Raw genomic sequence first — 20,173 nt, forward strand, 5'->3', positions numbered from 1 at the left:
CCAAGTGTCATAAACCAAAATCAAACTGACTTAACAAACACAAAAGAATACCACCAACAAAACCCAGAGGAACTGGGTTTACTGGCTCAAGTAACTGAAAACAAGATGGAAGAATTCAAATGGTATTACGAGCATGGGTCTCTCATCTGGTTGGTCTTACTGTTGTCTCCTTGGCTCCACTCCAAGATAAGCTCTCTCCAGAGGGTTAAAGCAGGAGAAGCAGCTTTCATCCCCATGGTTTAGCATCCCTGGGGAAAAGACTAGTAAAAGCATCAAAATTGAGCCTTGTTGGCCCAGCTTTGGCTCACATTGCCATCTTTGAATCACTGTGGCCAGAGAAACAGGACATGCTGATTGCCAGGCCTGGTCACACGCTTACCTGCCTGAGAGTAGGAGAAGGTTGGTTCCCCACCACCCCCACCCAAAAAAAAATCAAGTTACTATTCCAGGAAGTAAGAATGGATATTGGACAGATGAAACCCACAGTTGCCTTCTACACACCCATAGACAAAACTAGGGTACTCATGACACATACGTAACAAACCTACACATGTACCCCTGAGCTTAAAAGTTAAAGAAAAGAAAGAAAAAAAGGCAGGGTATAATGCAGTCTGACAAGCCCAAAGATGGTGAGATTCTAATTTTTTTTATTTTTTTATTTTTTGGGTCCTGACCAAAAGGAGTTAGTTTCTGTAGCTCCAATGAGAACTGGGTATGACTTGGATATGAGTTCACATCTTTCTTTTTTCCCTCTTCTCACTACTTTCTTACCCATCCTACTAACACTGGTGCAGACTCCCTCCTGTTGAAACAGAAAGCAAAAAGAAGAGTCACACACTATGCCAAGGGACCTGGATTCCTCCACCCCTCCAGAATCTTGGCAGGGCACCAGTCCCAAAGACACTTTCAGGGGAAAGGGAATTGGGGACTGATGGGATTACCTAGAGGTGCTCAGGGGAACTGATGGAAAAGAATCTGCTTCCAAGTGATCAATTTATGCACCTCACTCTTCCAGATTGGCCTCACTTTATGTAATACAGATGTTTTTTATAAAGTCAGTATTTTTAAAACTCAAATAATAGTTTGAATGCACTGTGAAAATGATAGCATAATAAATGGTAGCTAGTTTTTATTAAGTATCCTCTATTTGCAGGGATATTTTAGAACTCTGTGAACTAGGTATTATTATCCCCATTTCACAGATAAGAACACTGAGTCTCAGAAGCTGCCCAAGGTTCCAAAGACATTAAGTGGTAAAGTAAGGATTTGAAACCAGGTCTGTCCACCTCTGAAGCCCCCATTGTGCTTTTCTATTGCACACTTTAAAGTAAAGGAATCCCATAGCAATGATTTTTAATAACATTCTTAATAATCCCTCAAAATATCTATCTTGTACATGCAAGTTTTATATGAAAATTTTGTTATAGTGAAGTGCATCTGTGGGTGCAGAATACTGATGGTGAATGAGAATAATCAGTGCCAAATGTCTTCCAATGTTGAGGTTACAGCCATATATGACTTTGTTGCATCCTCTCAAATGTACTCTGTGCCCCACCATGCCTTCTACTTGCAGTTTAGTGTGCTGGTCAAGAGCATCAGCTCTGAAGTCAGACTGCAAGATCCAGCTCTAGTTAGACCTTGAACTGGTGATGAATTTGAAAAAGTGGCTCATCGATTCAGGCCCTTAATCATCCCTTCTATAAATTTAGTACAATAGGACCTCCCTCATAGGACTTTTTTTTTTTTTTTGATGACCAAACAAAATAATCTAAGTGAACTCTCAGTACCATACCTGGCACTCGGTAAGTGTTCAATGAATGTTCCCATAATATTATAACCTATGTGAAGGCAGAGAGGATGTGTGCCTTTTTTTCACCATTGTAACTCTAGAACCTACAGTAGTGCCTTGCACGTTGAAGGCACTTAATGGACATCTGTTGAATGAATAATTTATTTAGGCTAGCTTGTATAATCCTTAACATGAACCTAGGAGGTAGGGATAGACAATAAGCACAATTTTTTTAAATACAAAATAATTACAGGTAGCACTAGGCAGTAAAAGCAGAAGAGAAAGAGAGTGACAGCAAAACAGGAGAAGATGTACTGTAGATGGTGAAGAGCTAAATCAAGGTAGGGACAAAGATAGGTGAAGGTCTAACATGGAGTGTTATGAAAGGAATGTTTGTGTCCCCCCAAACTTCATGTGCTGAAGCCTTAAGCCCTAGGGTGGCTGTATTTGGAGATGTGGCTTCTAAAAAAAGTAATTAAGGTTAAATGAGGTCACAAGGGTGGGTCCCTGATTCAACAGGACCAGTGTCTGCATAAGCAGAAACATTAGAGTGTCCCATCACTTCACCTTCCTCCTGCCACAAGCCAAGAGAAGAGGCCTCAGAGTGAATCCTACTCTGTCAGTACCTTGATCTTGGGCCTCCAGCCTCCAGAAACTGAGATATAAGTTTGGTCATTTAAGCCACCCAGTCTGTGGTATTTTGTTATGGCAACCTGACCAGACTAAGACAGAGTATATTCTAGGAAAAGGGAATATCAAGTGCAAAGGCCCTGAAGGAGCTTGGTGTTCAAGAAATAGCAAGATGGTCAATAAATGAACAAAGGAGAAAGTGGTAAAATAGAGTGTCACAGAACCATGCCAGTCCTACTCCACAGGGTCTGATTGTAGAATAATGCCAAAAAAAAGTCACAACCTCAGATGAAATCATTATTACCAACATAATCTTTATTTTTTTTATTTTATTTTATTTATTTTTTTTTTTTTTGAGACAGAGTCTGGCTCTGTAACCCAGGCTGGAGTGCAGTGGCATGATCTCAGCTCACTGCAACCTCTGCCTCCCAGGTTCAAATGATTCTCCTGCCTAAGCCTCCCGAGTATCTGAGATTACAGGCATGCACCACCACCCCTGGCTCGCTTATATTTTCAGAAGAGACGGGGTTTCCCCACGTTGGCCAGGCTGGTCTTGAAATCCTGACCTCAGGTGATCCACCTGCCTCAGCCTCCCAAAGTGCTGGGATTACAGGCGTGAGCCACCGCACCGGGTCGTAATCTTTAACATAAACATTTTTTCTCAATTTTATATAAAGTGTAAATAAAGGCCTTTTTTTTTTTTAAGAAAACTAAGATATTTTTATAGTCTTATAACACAATCTATGGGTCAATTATGTGCTTCCCAAGCCAACTCAGTTTCTACCAAAATCAGATTGCTATGCCCATGGCCCCCCTATTGTGAAATTCTGGAGCAGCCTCTGGAAACAGAACCCCTTCCCCCTCTCCCTCAGGCAATAACTAGTGTGTTGCAGCTAAGAGCCACCAAAACCATGACCCTCAAACCCCAGCTGGGGCCCATGTGAAAGGCACAGGGGAAAGGCTCGGGTTTCTCTGCCTTATCAGATCTGGCCAAGCCTGTTGTTTTTTATGCCAGGGTGGATCAACAGTCCCTGTCTGCTGAAATCACTGGAGGTAATTAAGAGGGCAGGACTGGGCTTGGCCTCGGAGATGGAAGGAGGGAGGAGGCTATACAGATTTTCCTTTCTGCAATGCTAGCACTACAAAATTGGCATTGGTATCTAACTTCCTCCTCATGTCAGCTTGTTTAGGAGGCAAAAATCTAGGGAAAAGGAATCATATGTGAGGATAATAAAATCACCTGGTGACCACTGAACAGGCCCCGAGACAAAAACTCCTAACCTGAGGAATTTAAAAGGGAGCAAAGACCACCTGCTGACTATCAAACAGGCCATCCCAAGGCAAAATTCCTTACCCCAGGGAAAATTAGAAGTAATTAGACTTCCCTAGTATCTAAAGCAGGCGTCAGTTCCAGATTTCTTTCCCCGTCAAAAAAACTAGAATTTCTACGAATCTCTGGAATGCCATGCCGAAACTCATTGTGCAACCCTTGCTGACATTAAGGCACCAAAATGTCTACAAATGTAATCATTTATCATGACCTATGTGGCTAATATGGTCCAAATTACCCTTAAGCTCCCACTTTAAGGTCCATAAATACCCCTAAGGAAAAATCACTGAGGCGCCTCGCTGCACCCTTCTGCAGCATTCTTTCTTTCTAATAAACCTTCCTTTTTCAAGCGTATACTGTGGTTGGTAAATTCTTTTTACCAACCTGCCAGTTGACTACTTCTCAATGTTGGGGCTCTGACACCTCGCCCTGCAATACGAATTGGGAAGTGAAGTGTAAAGGTGGATGTTGGGGTCTGCAGCTTTAGGCATAGAGGTCTGGCATTTTATCTAAAGCAGTGGTTTGCAACTGGAAGCAATTTTGCCTTCCACCCCAGCAATATGTGGAGACATTTTTGCTTATCATAACTTGTGCTAGGGGGTAGAACTACTAGCACCTGGTGGGTAGAAGCCAAGGATGCCGCTAAATGTCCTACAATGCACAGGACAGACCCTAAAACAAAGAATTACCCTGCCCAAGATGCCATCCCTGATTTAAGAGAACAGGAATAGGAAATAAAACTCAAATATGTAAGGGCTTTCCATGTGCCACATGATCTACACACACACACACACACACACACGTACACACACACATACATATGCATAATTTAATTTTCATCCCAACTCCACAAAGTGATGCTCATTTCCCAGATAGCAAAATGAAATCTTCAATTCGGTGGGAATTTCACCCAGCTAGTAACTGGCAGAGAAGGCAATTGAATTTGGCTTTGGGTGATTGTCATTAGACTGTAAGCTCCATGAGGACAGGGACCTTGTCCAGTTTGTTTACCTCTATGTGTCCAGTGCCTAGCAGAAGTTATTACTTAACTGAAGTTCAATAAAGACTTTCTTGAATTAATGGATTAATAAAAGAATGTATGACTTAATGGCCCTGAAGTCCATGCTTGTTCCTCCCCACCACTCCTTGAGAATAATGAAGATCCTCAAAATGTCCTTCTAGGGCTCCACGGAAGGCAGTATGTTGCATGCCAGGAACAGAAACCTCCTCAGGCTAACTCAGGTGAAAATGGGAGTTTATGGTAGGAATGCAGAGGTATGACAGAAACCAAACACAGCCAGGACTTATGGGGTTACAAAGCCACCAGGAATCAGAGTGCCCTGTGGTCTCTGTCATCGCTGCATCTCAGTTTTCTCTCCTAACAGATGACTTCCTGTGGGTAGCCATCTTACCCATGCCTCAGTATAACAAATGCAGCCCTATTTTAACTTTAAAAGTCCACATGGCCTCTCAGCATAGCTCCCCTTATTAATCAGGTTAGTCTGTCAATATCTCAGTTACAAATTCCCAAAGGAAAAATTCAACTAGTTAGCATGGGCTAACCTTCAAGATGACACTGGCCCCAGCCAGAAAACTGCAACTTCACGGGAGACCCTGAGTGAGAACCGGTTAAATGAACCTTGCCAAGCCTGAGGACCAGAAGCAATAAAAATCAAATTACTGTTGTTATTTTAAGGAGCTAAGGTTGGGGTGATTTGTTACATGGCAACAGATAACCGGAACCTGATATTAATTGATATTAGAAATGAGTTGCTACTATAACAGAAACCTAAACATGTAGCATCATCCTTGTGCTTTAGCAGCAGGTAGAAGCTGAGGGGCCTTGATGAATGTTAGTGAAGCCTAATGGGTCTTGCAGACACCTTACAGGGAAGTGAGGGAAATGCTACTGGAAAGAGGGGAAAGGAGACCCTCAGAGGTGGTGGAAGGTAGAGGCATGGTTGTCAGTTGTGACGTGGGAAAGCAGGAAATGTAACTAATGAATATGATGATCTAGCCAAGCTGCATATAGTACCAGGCAAATGAGAAAAACCAGCTTATGAGAGTCAGAGGATGAGAAAGAAAGAAAAAAAAAGCAGCTTAAAAAATGAAACTGTTTGGATTTCATGCAAAATTTAGAGGGTATAAAAAAGAGGCTGGGCAAGGTGGCTCAAGCCTATAATTCCAGCACTTTGGGAGGTTGAGATGGGCAGATCTCTTGAGCCCAGGAGTTCGAGACCAGACCAGCCTGGGCCACGTGACTATATCTGGTCTCCACAAAAAATACAAAAAAATCAGCCAGGTGAGGCAGCATGTGTCTATGGTTCCAGCTACTTGGGAGGCTGAGGTAGCAGGACTGTTTGAACCCAAAAGGCAAAGGTTACAGTGACTCAGGATTGTACCAGTACACTCCAGCCTGGGTGACAGAATGAGACCCTGTCCCCCAAAAAAAAAAAAAAAAAGCCCAGATTTTGGGGGTTTGAAAACGAAATTGCTTCTCACTCCCAGCCTCTCCAGAGGGCAAACTATTCTCAAATTAAGAAATAGCTTCCCAGCAAAGGGTGGGCACAGCATCTCTTGTTAAGAGCACAGAAAGGTTTAACTCAATAACCCTTTCAAACAAACAAAATCCTTCTAAGAAGCTTAAAGGGTGCTTACTGTTTCTCTTTATTAAACAATTGGATTTCTAAGAATATTAAGGGCATTGTCCCACAGCAGCCTCAAAAGGAACCTAAGGCAGAAAGCACTCATATGAGCCAAAAAGATGTGAGGTCACAGCTTTTTTCCCAGTGGATGAAACCCCAGTAAGAACCATAGAAAATTCTCAGTGTTTTAGAAGCTGCTTGGACTAAAAGGGAAGGAGACAGTACAAGGTGAAAAGGGAGCTTTGGATCTCAAAACCTCTATGGGCAGAAAGGAGGCTGAGAAAACCACCCTGGGGAAATATAGGTTACATTTTTGGAAAAGAAAGATTAAATTCAGAAATTGGAACCAAGAGCCCAGAAGGCAGAGCCATAGAGAATCATTGAGTAGAACTGGACTGTGATCAAGGAACCAGCAACACGTGCCTGACTGGATTTCATAATTGCCACAAACCAGCAACTGCTGTGCACCTCCTGTTTTCTCTCTTTTTTTTTGTTTTTGTTTTGTTTGTTTGTTTGTTTGTTTCAACCAAAGTTGAAATGAAGGAAAAAATGTTAAGGGCAGCCAGAGAGAAAGGTCTGGTTACCCACAAAGGGAAGCCCATCAGAATAACAGCGGATCTCTCAGCAGAAACTCTACAAGCCAGAAGAGAGTGGGGGCCAATATTCAACATTCTTAAAGAAAAGGATTTTCAACCCAGAATTTCATATCCAGCCAAACTAAGCTTCATAAGTGAAGGAGAAATAAAATCCTTTATAGACAAGCAAATGCTGAGAGATTTTGTCACCACCAGGCATGCCTTACAAGAGCTCCTGAAGGAAGCACTAAACATGGAAAGGAACAACCAGTATCAGCCACTGCAAAAACATGCCAAACTGTAAAGACCATCAATGCTAGGAAGAAACTGCATCAACTAATGAGATAATAACCAGTTAACATCAAAATGACAGGATCAAATTCACACATAACAATATTAACCTTAAATGTAAATAGGCTAAATGTCCCAATTAAAAGACACAGACTGGCAAATTGGATAAAGAGTCAAGACCCCTCAGTGTGCTGTATTCAGGAGACCCATCTCATGTGCAGAGACACACATAGGCTCAAAATAAAGGGATGGAGGAAGATCTACCAAGCAAATAGAAAGCAAAAAAAAGCAGGGGTTGCAATCCTAGTCTCTGATAAAACAGACTTTAAACCAACAAAGATCAAAAGAGATAAGGCCACTACAAAATGGCAAAGGGATCAATTCAACAAGAAGAGCTAACTATCCTAAATATATATGCATCCAATACAGAAGCACCCAGATTCACAAAGCAAGTCCTTAGAGACCTACAAAGAGACTTAGACTCCCACACAATAATAATGGGAGACTTTAACACCCCACTGTCAATGTTAGACATATCAATGAGACAGAAGGTTAACATGGATATCTAGGACGTGAACTCAGCTCTGCACCAAGCAGACCTAATAGACATCTACAGAACTCTCCACCCCAAATCAACAGAATATACATTCTTCTCAGCACCACACTGCACTTATTCCAAAACTGACCACATAGTTGGAAGTAAAGCACTCCTCAGCAAATGTAAAAGAACAGAAATTATAACAAACTGTCTCTCAGACCACAGTGCAATCAAATTAGAACTCAGGATTAAGAAACTCACTCAAAACCACACAACTATGTGGAAACTGAACAACCTGCTCCTGAATGACTACTGGGTAAATAACGAAATGAAGGCAGAAATAAAGATGTTCTTTGAAACCAATGAGAACAAAGACACAACGTACCAGAATCTCTGGGAAACATTTAAAGCAGTGTGTAGCGGGAAATTTATAGCACTAAGTGCCCACAAGAGAAAGCAGGAAAGATCTAAAATTGACACCCTAACATCACAATTAAAATAACTAGAGAAGCAAGAGCAAATAAATTCAAAAGCTAGCAGAAGGCAAAAAATAACTAAGAACAGAACTGAAGGAGATAGAGACATAAAAAACCCTTCAAAAAATCAATGAATCCAGGAGCTGGTTTTTTAAAAAAGATCAACAAAATTGATAGACCACTAGCGAGACTAATAAAGAAGAAAAGAGAGAAGAAACAAATAGATGCAATAAAAAACGATAAAGGGGATATCACCACTGATCCCACAGAAATACAAACTGCCATCAGAGAATACTATAAACACCTTTACATATATAAACTAGAAAATATAGAATAAATTGATAAATTCCTGGACATATACACCCTCCCAAGACTAAACCAGGAAGAAGTTGAATCTCTGAATAGACCAACAACAGGCTCTGAAATTGAGGCAATAATTAATAGCCTACCAACCAAAAAAAGTCCAGGACCAGATGGATTCACAGCCAAATTCTACCAGAGGTACAAAGAGGAGCTGGTACCATTCCTTCTGAAACTCTTCCAATCAATAGAAAAAGAGGGAATCCTCCCTAACTCATCTTATGAGGCCAGCATCATTCTGACACCGAAGCCTGGCAGAGACACAACAACAACAACAAAAAGAATTTTACGCCAATATCCCTGATGAACATCGATGCGAAAATCCTCAATAAAATACTGACAAACTGAATCCAGCAGCGCATCAGAAAGCTTATCCACCATGATCAAGTCAGCTTCATCCCTGGGATGCAAGGCTGGTTCAACACACACAAATCAATAAACATAATCCATCACATAAACAGAACCAAAGACAAAAACCACATGATTATCTCAATAGATGCAGAAAAGGCCTTTGACAAAATTCAACAGCCTTTCATGCTAAAAACTTTCAATAAACTAGGTATTCATGGAACGTATCTCAAAATAATAAGAGCTATTTATGACAAACCCACAGCCAATATCATACTGAATGGACAAAAACTGGAAGAATTCCCTTTGAAAACTGGCACAAGACAGGGATGCCCCCTTTACCACTCCTATTCAACATAATGTTGGAAGTTCTGGCCAGGACAATCAGGCAAGAGAAAGAAATAAAGGGTATTCAATTAGGAAAAGAGGAAGTCAAATTGTCCCTGTTTGCAGATAACATGATTGTGTATTTAGAAAACCCCATCGTCTCAGCCCAAAATCTCCTTAAGCTGATAAGCAATGTCAGCAAAGTCTCAGGATACAAAATCAATCTGCAAAAATCACAAGCATTCCTATACACCAATAACAGACAAGCAGAGAGACAAATCATGAGTGAACTCCCATTCACAATTGCTTCAAAGAGAGTAAAATATCTAGGAATCCAACTTACAATGGATGTGAAGGACATCTTCAAGGAGAACTACAAACCACTACTCAACGAAATAAAAGAGGATACAAGCAAATGGAAGAACATTCCATGCTCATGGATAGGAAGAATCAGTATCGTGAAAATAGCCATACTGCCCAAGGTAATTTATAGATTCAATGCCATCCCCATCAAGCTACCAATGACTTTCTTCACAAAATTGGAAAAAACTACTTTAAAGTTCATACGGAACCAAAAAAGAGCCCGCATTGCCAAGACAATCCTAAGCCAAAAGAACAAAGCTGGAGGCATCACACTACCTGACTTCAAACTATGCTACAAGGCTATAGTAACCAAAACAGCAAGGTACTGGTACCAAAACAGAGATATAGACCAATGGAACAGAACAGAGCCCTCAGAAATAACACCATACATCTACAACCATGTGATCTTTGACAAACGTGACAAAAACAAGAAATGGGGAAAGGATTCCCTATCTAATAAATGGTGCTGGGAAAACTGGCTAGCCATATGTAGAAAGCTGAAACTGGATCCCTTCCTTACACCTTATGCAAAAATTAATTCAAGATGGATTAAAGACTTAAATGTTAGACCTAAAACCATAAACACCCTAGAAGAATACCTAGGCAATACCATTCAGGATATAGGCATGGGCAAGGACTTCATGACTAAAACACCAAAAGCAATGGCAACAAAAGCCAGAATAGACAAATGGGATCTAATTAAACTAAAGAGCTTCTGCACAGTAAAAGAAACTACCATCAGAGTGAACAGGCAACCTACAGAATGGGAGAAAATTTTTGCAATCTACCCCTCTGACAAAGGGCGATATCCAGAATCTACAAAGAACTTAAACAAATTGACAAGAAAAAAATCAAACAACCCCATCAAAAAGTGGGCAAAGGATATGAACAGACGCTTCTCAAAAGACATTTATGCAGCCAACGGACACATGAAAAAATGCTAATCATCACTGGCCATCAGAGAAATGCAAATCAAAACCACAATGAGATACCATCTCACACCAGTTAGAATGGCCATCATTAAAAAGTCAGGAAACAACAGGTGCTGGAGAGGATGTGGAGAAATAGGAACACTTTTACACTGTTGGTGGGACTGTAAACTAGTTCAACCATTATGGAAGACACTGTGGCGATTCCTCAAGGATCTAGAACTAGAAATACCATTTGACCCAGCCATCCCATTACTGGGTATATACCCAAAAGATTATAAATCATGCTGCTATAAAGACACATGCACACATATGTTTATTGCAGCACTATTCACAATAGCAAAGACTTGGAACCAACCCAAATGTCCATCAATGATAGACTGGATTAAGAATATGTGGCACACATACACCACAGAATACTATACAGCCATAAAAAAGGATGAGTTCATGTCCTTTGTAGGGACATGGATGAAACTGGAAACCATCATTCTGAGCAAACTATCGCAAGGACAAAAAACCAAACACCACATGTTCTCACTCATAGGTGGGAACTGAACAATGAGAACACTTGGACACAGGGTGGGGAACATCACACACTGGGGCCTGTCGTGGGGCAGGGGGAGGGGGGAGGGATAGCATTAGGAGATATACCTAATGTAAATGACGTGTTAATGGGTGCAGTACACCAACATGGCACATGTATACATATGTAACAAACCTGCACGTTGTGTACATGTACCCTAGAACTTAAAGTATAATAAAAATATATAAATTCTAAATGTATCTCAAATCATAAAGAATCTATTAGCAGGAATAAAAACATTCTGTGTGACAAGGAAAAAAAATCAGAAAATGCATGTAAATCCCTTAGCTCAGTGCCTGGTACATAGTAAGTGCTCAACAAATAGCTGTCTTCGTTGTTACTTGGTCACTGATATTGGTTGAGCTGGTGTTGACTGGCATGGCCTCATATAATGAATAGGACTTCTAGGTAAGAGTACTAAGAATTCTATGAAGCATGCTGGGCAAGTGCCAGTTTGCCTTGTGCAACAGGCTCTGTGGCTGGAAAACTCTGGAAGCAGAAATTCCAAACAGAGTCTAGCTATTTGTTTGGTTCCAGATAGAAATCACTCCAGTTCAGCTGCTATTGGAAACTTACTCATCTGCTAACCTTGAGGATCAGTGGGTGTGAAGGTAAACAGGCAAAAAGTAAACAAGGTAAAAGAGACAGACTTCTGTATCATGAGCGAGATCAGCCTTGCACACAAAGGCTCAACTTCTCTAGAATGGACAGAGAATCTAGTTTAATTTTATATTAGCTAGTCATTTTTGCCAGTTAAATGTTAATTAAAAATTGACTTGCACAAAAACTGAAAGTTTGTGCTGAAGAACAACCAAAGCAAAAGGTGGTGAGGCTCCTGCCACAAGGAAGCTTGTTATCTAGTAAATGCTATGAATTCACTCCTTCTTGCATTTATTCTCTCATTCCACCACCAGAATGCCTTCCCTTAGCTGGTCTCTTTGCCTCCTGTCCCGCCTAAGCTGTTATCTTTACCACAGCCAGAGTAAACTTTCTAAAATACAGTTCTAATCCTGACATCCCCCTGCTTCTAAATCTTTGGTGGGTCCCTTTCCTTGAACAAAGTCCAAACTCTAACATGGTTCACAAGAAACTTAATGATCTGGCTTGAAACCTCCCAGTGGCTTTGAATTGCTTTTGGAATAGAATCCACACTCTTCCTTGTGTCCTACTAGGGAACTCAGGCAGCTTAAGGAACTTGCTTAAGTGGTAGAGCCCACTCTGACTGATTCCAAAGCCCATGCTCCAAACCAGAGCTGCTCAAAGCAGCTTTACAGTGAACTATTTGTTAATGGTCCAAGCCTAGGGCAGTGACAGCCTGGGTCAAAATGTAAATCAATGCAATGCTACCTTCATGGAGAAAGTCCTACTGTGAAGAAAATACCAGCTGAACTACAAACAGTATGATTAGCGATGCAGTTGACTTACCTCCTGCTCCATATCTCGTTGGAAGCCAAAAGCAGTTTGGGGATCAGCAGCCATCTGTGTACCACACTTTGAATAGCATTGCTCTAATCTGACCCCCACGCTGTACAGTAAGTCCTCACTTAACATTGTTAATAAAATCTTGGAAACGCAACTTCAAGCAAAGCGATGTATAAGGAAACCAATTTGGCCATAGGCTAATTGATACAAACAAGAGTTAAATTCCTATGGCATAGTTCTGGTAACAAAATCATCACTAAACTTCTACATAAAGACTGAAAACACTTATAAAAGTTAAACATTGAAACAAATGTGAGCTATACAGACATTTAGGAAAGATTAATAAAAACAGATAAGAGAATTATTTACCCAATTAATCCAGTTCAAGGTCCTGTGGCTGGGGCCTATCCTGGCAGCTCAGGGCGCAAGGCAGACAGTAGCCCTGGACAGACGTCATCCCATTGCAGAGCGCACTCACACACACACCCACATTCACTCACACTGAGACCTTTCAGACGCAGCAATTCACCTCAGGTGTGCATCTTTGGGATGGTGTCCTAGTGATAGGAAGACAGAGTACCTGGAGAAAATCCATGCAGACACGGGGAGAATGTGCAGACTCCACACAGACAGTGGCCCCAGCTGGGAAGATATTTTTTTTTTCTCATCAACATTATAATGAAACGGCATTGAAGGAAATCATGTTATTTGAAGACGTGCTGTTTTCTTACTCTTCTTATTCCTTAGCTGAGGTCTTCATAAGAGGCACCTGATTTACTCCTAGCCCCTTCTTTCCTGCCTTCTGTGGACTTCTGCACAGGAACTGTCAGATAATCTGTATCATAGATGAAAAAGGGGTTTTAAAAATTATATCCTACTTTTCAAAGCCAGCAAGAAAACCTTTTTTGGAATTATCCTCAGTTTGGGAATTTTCACAAGGCTCTAAGTTCCAGAAAGCTATTCTTGCTGGCTAGTTGGCTAAGCTTTCAGTAAAAGCCCTGATTTCCACAGCAGAACTGTGCAAACTATTCTTATATGCACTGGCCTCACAGCTAAGGCAGTGGCAGCCTCAAAAATCCTGCGATGAGGAATTCTATGATCCTGTCCTTATATGCTCTTAGTCCTTCCTTATACTGCTGAGGAGCTCCCTAATCAGTCTTCCTCCACTCTCCATCACCATGGGCTTTCTACCAGCTTTTTCACTTCTAGCCTCACTGAATAGCCCCACCACACACACACACACGCACGCACGCACACATGCACACGCACACACAGCATGCTAAGATCTTTAGTGGCAGCAGCCGTTAGGAAAGGTTTGCTCATTCATTCTTTTGTTTATTCAAATATTCGGTCGGAACAGTCTCTGTACCAGGAACTATGTTAAAAGTTAAGGACACAATGGTAAACAATAAAAAAGACAGCCGCGCCCTCGGGAGCTTTCTGAGCTGAGTGAGGATGTCAGACTAAATGACATCATGATGAATGCTATAAATAAAAGTATTAAAGTTCTATGAGGGCCGGGCACAGTGGCTCACACCTGTAATCCCAGCACTTTGGGAGGCCAAGGCGGGCAAATCATTTGAGGCCAGGAGTTTGAGACTAGCCTGGCCAAGATGGTGAAACCCTGTCTGTACTAAAAATTACAAAATTAGCTGGGTGTCATGGTGCACGCCTGTAATCCCAGATATTCAGGAGGCTGACGCACAAGAATCGCTTGAACCCCGGAGGCGGAAGTTGCAGTGAGCCGAGATCGCACCACAGCTTGGGCGACAGAGCAAGACTGTCTCAAAAAAAATAAATAAATAAATAACTTATCTGGGAAAGTAAAGCAGGCACTTATCTGAGAAAGTAAACTAATCTGTTTGCAGGCAGAAGTGATACTTACATTGAGACTTAAATGTCATCATGAATTTTTGTCTAATAGTCAACATCAAGCCAACTCTTTTGTTCCCAATGCCAAGTACTGAGTTAAACACTTTAGATACATGAAGTGATTTCGTCTTCACAAAGGCTCAGTGGCAAGGGAGCCATTTTTATCCCCATTGTATAGATGAGAAAACTGAGAAGCAAAATTACCACTCTAAAGTTGCACAACCAATCAGGGATTGGGACCTAATTCTGCCTGATTACAATGCCTAGTTTTTAACCACTCTACTCTAACCTGATGAAAGCCTTGATAAACACAATAGTAGGCATCCCAGGTCCAGGAAGAGGGCCACCTGTAATTAGAGCTGCCCCTGATTAAACATCGTGTGAGGAAGTACATGATGGCTCCTAGGCCACACTGTCTAGTCCCACCCTTCTAAAATACCGTGATTCATTCCTACAAGAGGTGCTAAACTGCTTTTGTTGTCATTAATTATGTTTCTAGAAGTTTCTACAAGAATAAGACTTTCCAAGTTGCATCTGAAGGACCTGGGCCAACACCCATTCAACTTAATTATTTGTAAGTCCCCATTTGGGGGCAGATCCCCTGCTAGGCTTGGGGACACTGAACAGAATAAGTCACAATGCTAGGCTTCAAAGAGCTCATCTGGCAGTGAAAGAAACAGGCAAGTAAATGGATCACTGTATTATTTTGCAGTGAGTGAGAAAACTAGAAGCACATGCAGGGACCAGAAGTAGCATAGAAGAGAGGAAGCTTTTCTGGAGGAGGGGATTTCTAGGTTGGGTTTTAAAGTAGAAATAAGTGTTCAATCAAACTCAAAAACAGAGTCTTCCACTTGTGAAACAAGTGAGGACATCAGGCAGCAGCAAGCATTTAGTTTGCTAGAATCTGCTTTTGTCTGATTGGAACATACAATGAAGTGTGAGTAGAGGCATGAGACGCAGCTAAAGAGATGCACAGAGGCCAATCATGACTGGTCTTATACCCTAGGCTCAGGAGCTGGGATTTTTATTTTGAAGACAACACGTCAGGAAGAGACATGGTCCTAAGCCCTGAAGATGATACATTCTGGTTTGCTATTGAGAAAACTCTCTCTGGCATGGGTAAAGAGGGTGGGTCAGATAAAGCCAGGCAAGAGGTAAGAAAGGTCTTTTTTTATTTTTTAGAGACACAGTCTTGCTATGTTGCCCCATCTGGTCTCGAACTCCTGGCCTCAACTGATCTTCCTGCCTCAGCTGCCTCAGCCTCTCAAGTCATTGGAATTACAGGCATGAGCCATCACACCTGCCAGGAAGGGTCTTTTCTGTTTGTTTGTTTGTTTGTTTGTTTGAGATGGAGTCTGGCTCTGTCGCCCAGGCCTGAGTGCAGTGGCACGATCTCAGCTCACTGCAGCCTCTGCCTCCTAGGTTCAAGCAATTCTCCTGCCTCAGCTTCCTGAGTAGCTGGAATTACAGGTGCATGCCAGCATGCCTGTCTAATTTTTGTATTTTTAGTAGAGACAGGGTTTCACCATGTAGGCCAGGCTGGTCTCGAACTCCTGACCTCAAATGATCCACCAGCCTCTGCCTCCCAAAGTGCTGGAGATTACAGGTATGAGCCACCATGCCCACCAGAAAGGGCCTTTAAGAGTATAAACGAGAGACGCAGAGGCTGGTGCTCAGTTGAGAGCAGTGAGGTTGGACAGAAAGGAAGAGACAGGAAGGTAACAGCAGGAAGACTCGGTGACTGGTTGGATGTGCACTGTGAGGGGGCAGGAGGAGTCCAGAATGACTCCTAACTTTCTGTGCTGGGCAAATGGGTGGTGGCTGGAACGACCAACTGAAACAGGGCCTTTAGGGAAATGAAGAGGGAGTGGGAGAATGATGAAACTGGGCTTTTGAGGTGGAGGTGCCAGGAGGCAGGGATCAGTAGGCAGAGGAGAACTCCAGGGAGAGGCTGTTCCCTGCTCCCTAGGAAATGCCTGGTAGGACGCATTCCTGGGCAGAGCAGAAGTCTGTGACACCCACGCTGGGGGCCTCTGAGATGAAAATCACCAACTGCTGAAACCAGCTGACTCCTATGGCAAAACATGCCTGGCATCCCCGACCTGAGGTGAGGAGTGGCTGGGAGAATCAACCACTTATTTACTCTCCAGGCTTCCCTTCTTAGTAAATGACACAACTACCTGTCTCCTCTGAAGTGCAAGCCCAAACCCTAAAACCTACCCTCCCTGCCTCCTTTTCCCCATACCCATGCATCTAATCTAATTAATCTTCAACAACCACTCCGTCTCAAACAGTCCCGATCATTCTTGGTCCCCTTATCTTGCCGTATCATCTTCATAGCATTTATATGATCTAAAATGATATTATACTGCTGCCTACTTGTTTACTACCTATGTTGCCTCTGGAGTGTAGGCTCCAGAAGGGCAGGGGCCTTGTCCCATTCATCTCCATATCCCTAATCCCTAGAACAGTGCCTGGTGCATTGTCAGAGCTCAATAAATGTGAATTAAATGAAGTCCATTTTTTTGTAACCTTCTTCAAACCTTTTTCAGCTTTACTAATATTCACCCTTCACTAATATCTGACATAAACTCTTACTTTTTTCTTTTCCTCTCTTTTTTTTTTTTTTTAGAAATGGCATCTCACTATGTTGCCCAGCCTGAACTCAAACCCCTGGGCTCAAATGATCTTCCTGCCTTGACCTTCTGAGTAGCTGGGACTACAGGCACATGCCACCACACCCAACTATTAAATGAAATTCTTGATCCAACACTTCTCCCCGTCTCTGCTGCTCCCATAATGATTCAAGTCCCTGTACAATGCCTGGAGTGCTCTGGGAACCCCTCAGACTTGGCGACTGACTCTGTGTGGGTTGAGAAGGATGGCAGTCTGTCAGTCTTTTCATTTCCAAGTCATAACTCCTCTCCCATCCAATCATTCTCCACAAAGCAGCCAAAATAATCCTCTAAATTCATGGACAAGTCATTCCCTGCTTAAAATTTTCAGGTGGCCCTCAAGGGCCAGCAACCTCAACTCTTTGATTAATCTCCTATCACTTTACACCTCACTCTCTACTCCTCACACATTGCTGCTTCTGTTACTCAGAAAAAAGCTACCTTCAGGACCAGTCACACCTCTCTCGGGGACACTCTTCCCCAGCAATCTGCATGGGTCCCAGCTTAAATGCCACTTTCTGAGACTATCCTCCCTGGCCCATCCAATCTAGAATAAAACCCCCACCCCCAACCAATCTCCCACAGCCCTAGCCACTCTTTAGCACATCAACCTGATTATTTCCTTCACATCACTTATTACAGCCTATTCTTGTTTATTGATTTCTTAACTTAATTATTGTTTCTCTCTTTTTCACCTCTCTCCACCCCCAGCAGGTACTCCAGTGCCTGGAAGATAGTTCAAGCTTAATTAGTATTTTTTAATTAAACTGTGCTTCCACTATCATGATAGTGATGATGACGATGCTGCTGCTGATGATGATAATGATGATGACAAGGATGATGACTGAGGATGCTAATATTCATGATGTTCTCCCCTAGCTTATTTGAGTTTGTGGATCCAATGACTGACTGAAGTATGTTCTTGACCATTTAATTAGAGATAGAATCTACTGTTAAAAGCTTCATCTGGGCTTTGAAGGGTGTGTAGGGTGTGTGTGTGTGTGTGTGTGTGTGTGTGTGTGTGTTTATTCATACCAGGAGACCTACAGTCATCATTATGTACAACTCACCACTTGTCTCTGTGGATACCCGCTCAGTAAAGGCAAAATGAAGACGTGTCAGGTCTCCTCTATCATTTTGCATGATGGGCTGGATTTATTGTGTTTCGTAGACAATAAATATTGAGACAAGAAGACAGTCTCTTGGCCCCTTTAGATGTTTTTCCCAGCTCCTGCATTCACTCTGCCAGGAATGGGTTTTGAGGACATGCTAGAAAAGAGAGAAAATGCAATTAACCAGATGGTACTAGGGGGAGGGACTGGGGCTGAAAGCCAACGCAGGCTGCAGAAGGAAGAGTGGCCACAAACTAAAACAGGATGACCTGTCAGTTTCAATCACACTGGTGAAAACTTTAGGAAACACATGGCTGAACACATTTCACATTGGTCCTGAAAAGGGAACAGGTTCTTAGTGAAACTCAAAAAGTAGAGATGAAAGAAATCTCTGGGCTGGGCACCGTGGCTCATGCCACGGTGAGCAAAACTCTGTCTCAAAAAAGTAAAAATAAAAAAACCAGGCACGGTGGCTCGTGCCTGTAATCCTAGCACTTTGGGAGGCCAAGGCAGGCAGATCACCTGAGGTCAGGAGTTTGAGACCAGCCTGGCCAGCAAGGTGAAACCCCATCGCTACTAAAAATACAAAAATTAGGGAGGCGTGATGGCAGGCACCTGTAATCCCAGCTACGCAGGAGAGGCTGAGGCAGAAGAATCGCTTGAACCTGGGAGGCAGAGGTTAGGCCGGGCGCAGTGGCTTACGCCAGTAATCCCAGTAATCCCAGTAATCCCAGCACTTTGGGAGGCTGAGGCGGGCAGATCACAAGGTCAGGAGATCAAGACCAGCCTGGCTAACACGGTGAAACCCCATCTCTACTAAAAATACAAAAAGTTAGCCAGGCATGGTGGTGGGCGCCTGTAGTCCCAGCTACTGGGGAGGCTGAGGCAGAAGAATGGCGTGAACCCGAGAAGTGGAGCTTGCAGTGAGCACAGATCATGCCACTGCACTCCAGCCTGGGCGACACAGCGAGACTCCGTCTCAAAAAGACAAAAAAAAAAAAAAATCTCCAACAGTCATCTCATTTTGCAGATGGGTAATTTGAAGCCCAGAGAGAAAAATGACTTTCCCGGGGTCACATAGCAATTCTATGGCTGATCTGAGATGGGAATTCTCACTATTCAAAGTTCAGTGATTTTCTGGCATAACAGACCAAAGAGTAGTCTCATCTTTGAACAAACAGCAAATAGATGGTTAACTCTAGTAATATCACAAGTGTATAGCCTAACTTTTAAGCTAAGTCATCCATGTGTACACTCATCTCTATGGCCACAGAAACTAGCAAGAGCCTGTGCCCAAAACTTACCCAAATTTTTATGGCTTCTAATTTCTAGCTCTTCTTCCTTTCAGACCATGGCCAGACTATCACAAGACATATGTATCAATTCCCCTTTGACTTCCAAGCTGATACTATCAAAGAGAAGCCAGAAACAACCAAAAGATATATGTTGTCAGAGAACTTGGTGTGCCCATAAGATTTATAAAAGCAGCAAGTAAATCATATTAGATAGTGAGTATTCTTTGAAGCCATGTCAGATCAGAAATCATGACTCTCATCCAATAAAATTGTGGAAAACGGGACCATTCTAGAATATCTAAGGTTCTGTGTGGGATAGAGTAATAACAAGAAATAAAAGAGGAAGTGCAGGTGAAGTCTACCATTCAGGATTCTAACTTGCCATGTCATATTCCTGGTAGCTCAGAAAGATGTTTCTATAAAAAACAAAACAAAACAAAACAAATAAAGGCCAAGCAAGGTGGCTCATGCCTGTAACCCCAACACTTTGGGAGGTCAAGGTGGGAGGATGGCTTGAAGCCAAGAGTTTGAGACCAGCCTGGGCAACAAAGTAACCCATCTCTATAAAAAATTTAAAAATAAAAAAAATTAGCTGGGTGTTTTGGTGCATGCC

General features: G+C 42.3%; 1 long non-coding RNA gene across 2 annotated transcripts; it reads right to left on the reverse strand.

Annotated features, from left to right (window-relative positions):
• Nucleotides 1-630: 630 nt before the first annotated feature.
• LOC129486037 (uncharacterized) lies at nucleotides 631-19,674 on the reverse strand. Of its 2 annotated transcripts, none has more exons than XR_008658832.1 (3): nucleotides 19,570-19,674; nucleotides 18,224-18,422; nucleotides 631-802 (listed from the first exon to the last, which is right to left on the reverse strand). It is a non-coding gene; the product is annotated as an uncharacterized lncRNA (long non-coding RNA). The 2 variants fall into 2 exon arrangements; XR_008658831.1 differs by lacking the exon at nucleotides 631-802 and adding an exon at nucleotides 13,296-13,441.
• Nucleotides 19,675-20,173: the final 499 nt, after the last annotated feature.

This window comes from Symphalangus syndactylus, chromosome 7 (assembly GCF_028878055.3).
Source record: "Symphalangus syndactylus isolate Jambi chromosome 7, NHGRI_mSymSyn1-v2.1_pri, whole genome shotgun sequence".
Classification (NCBI taxonomy): Eukaryota; Metazoa; Chordata; class Mammalia; order Primates; family Hylobatidae; genus Symphalangus; species Symphalangus syndactylus.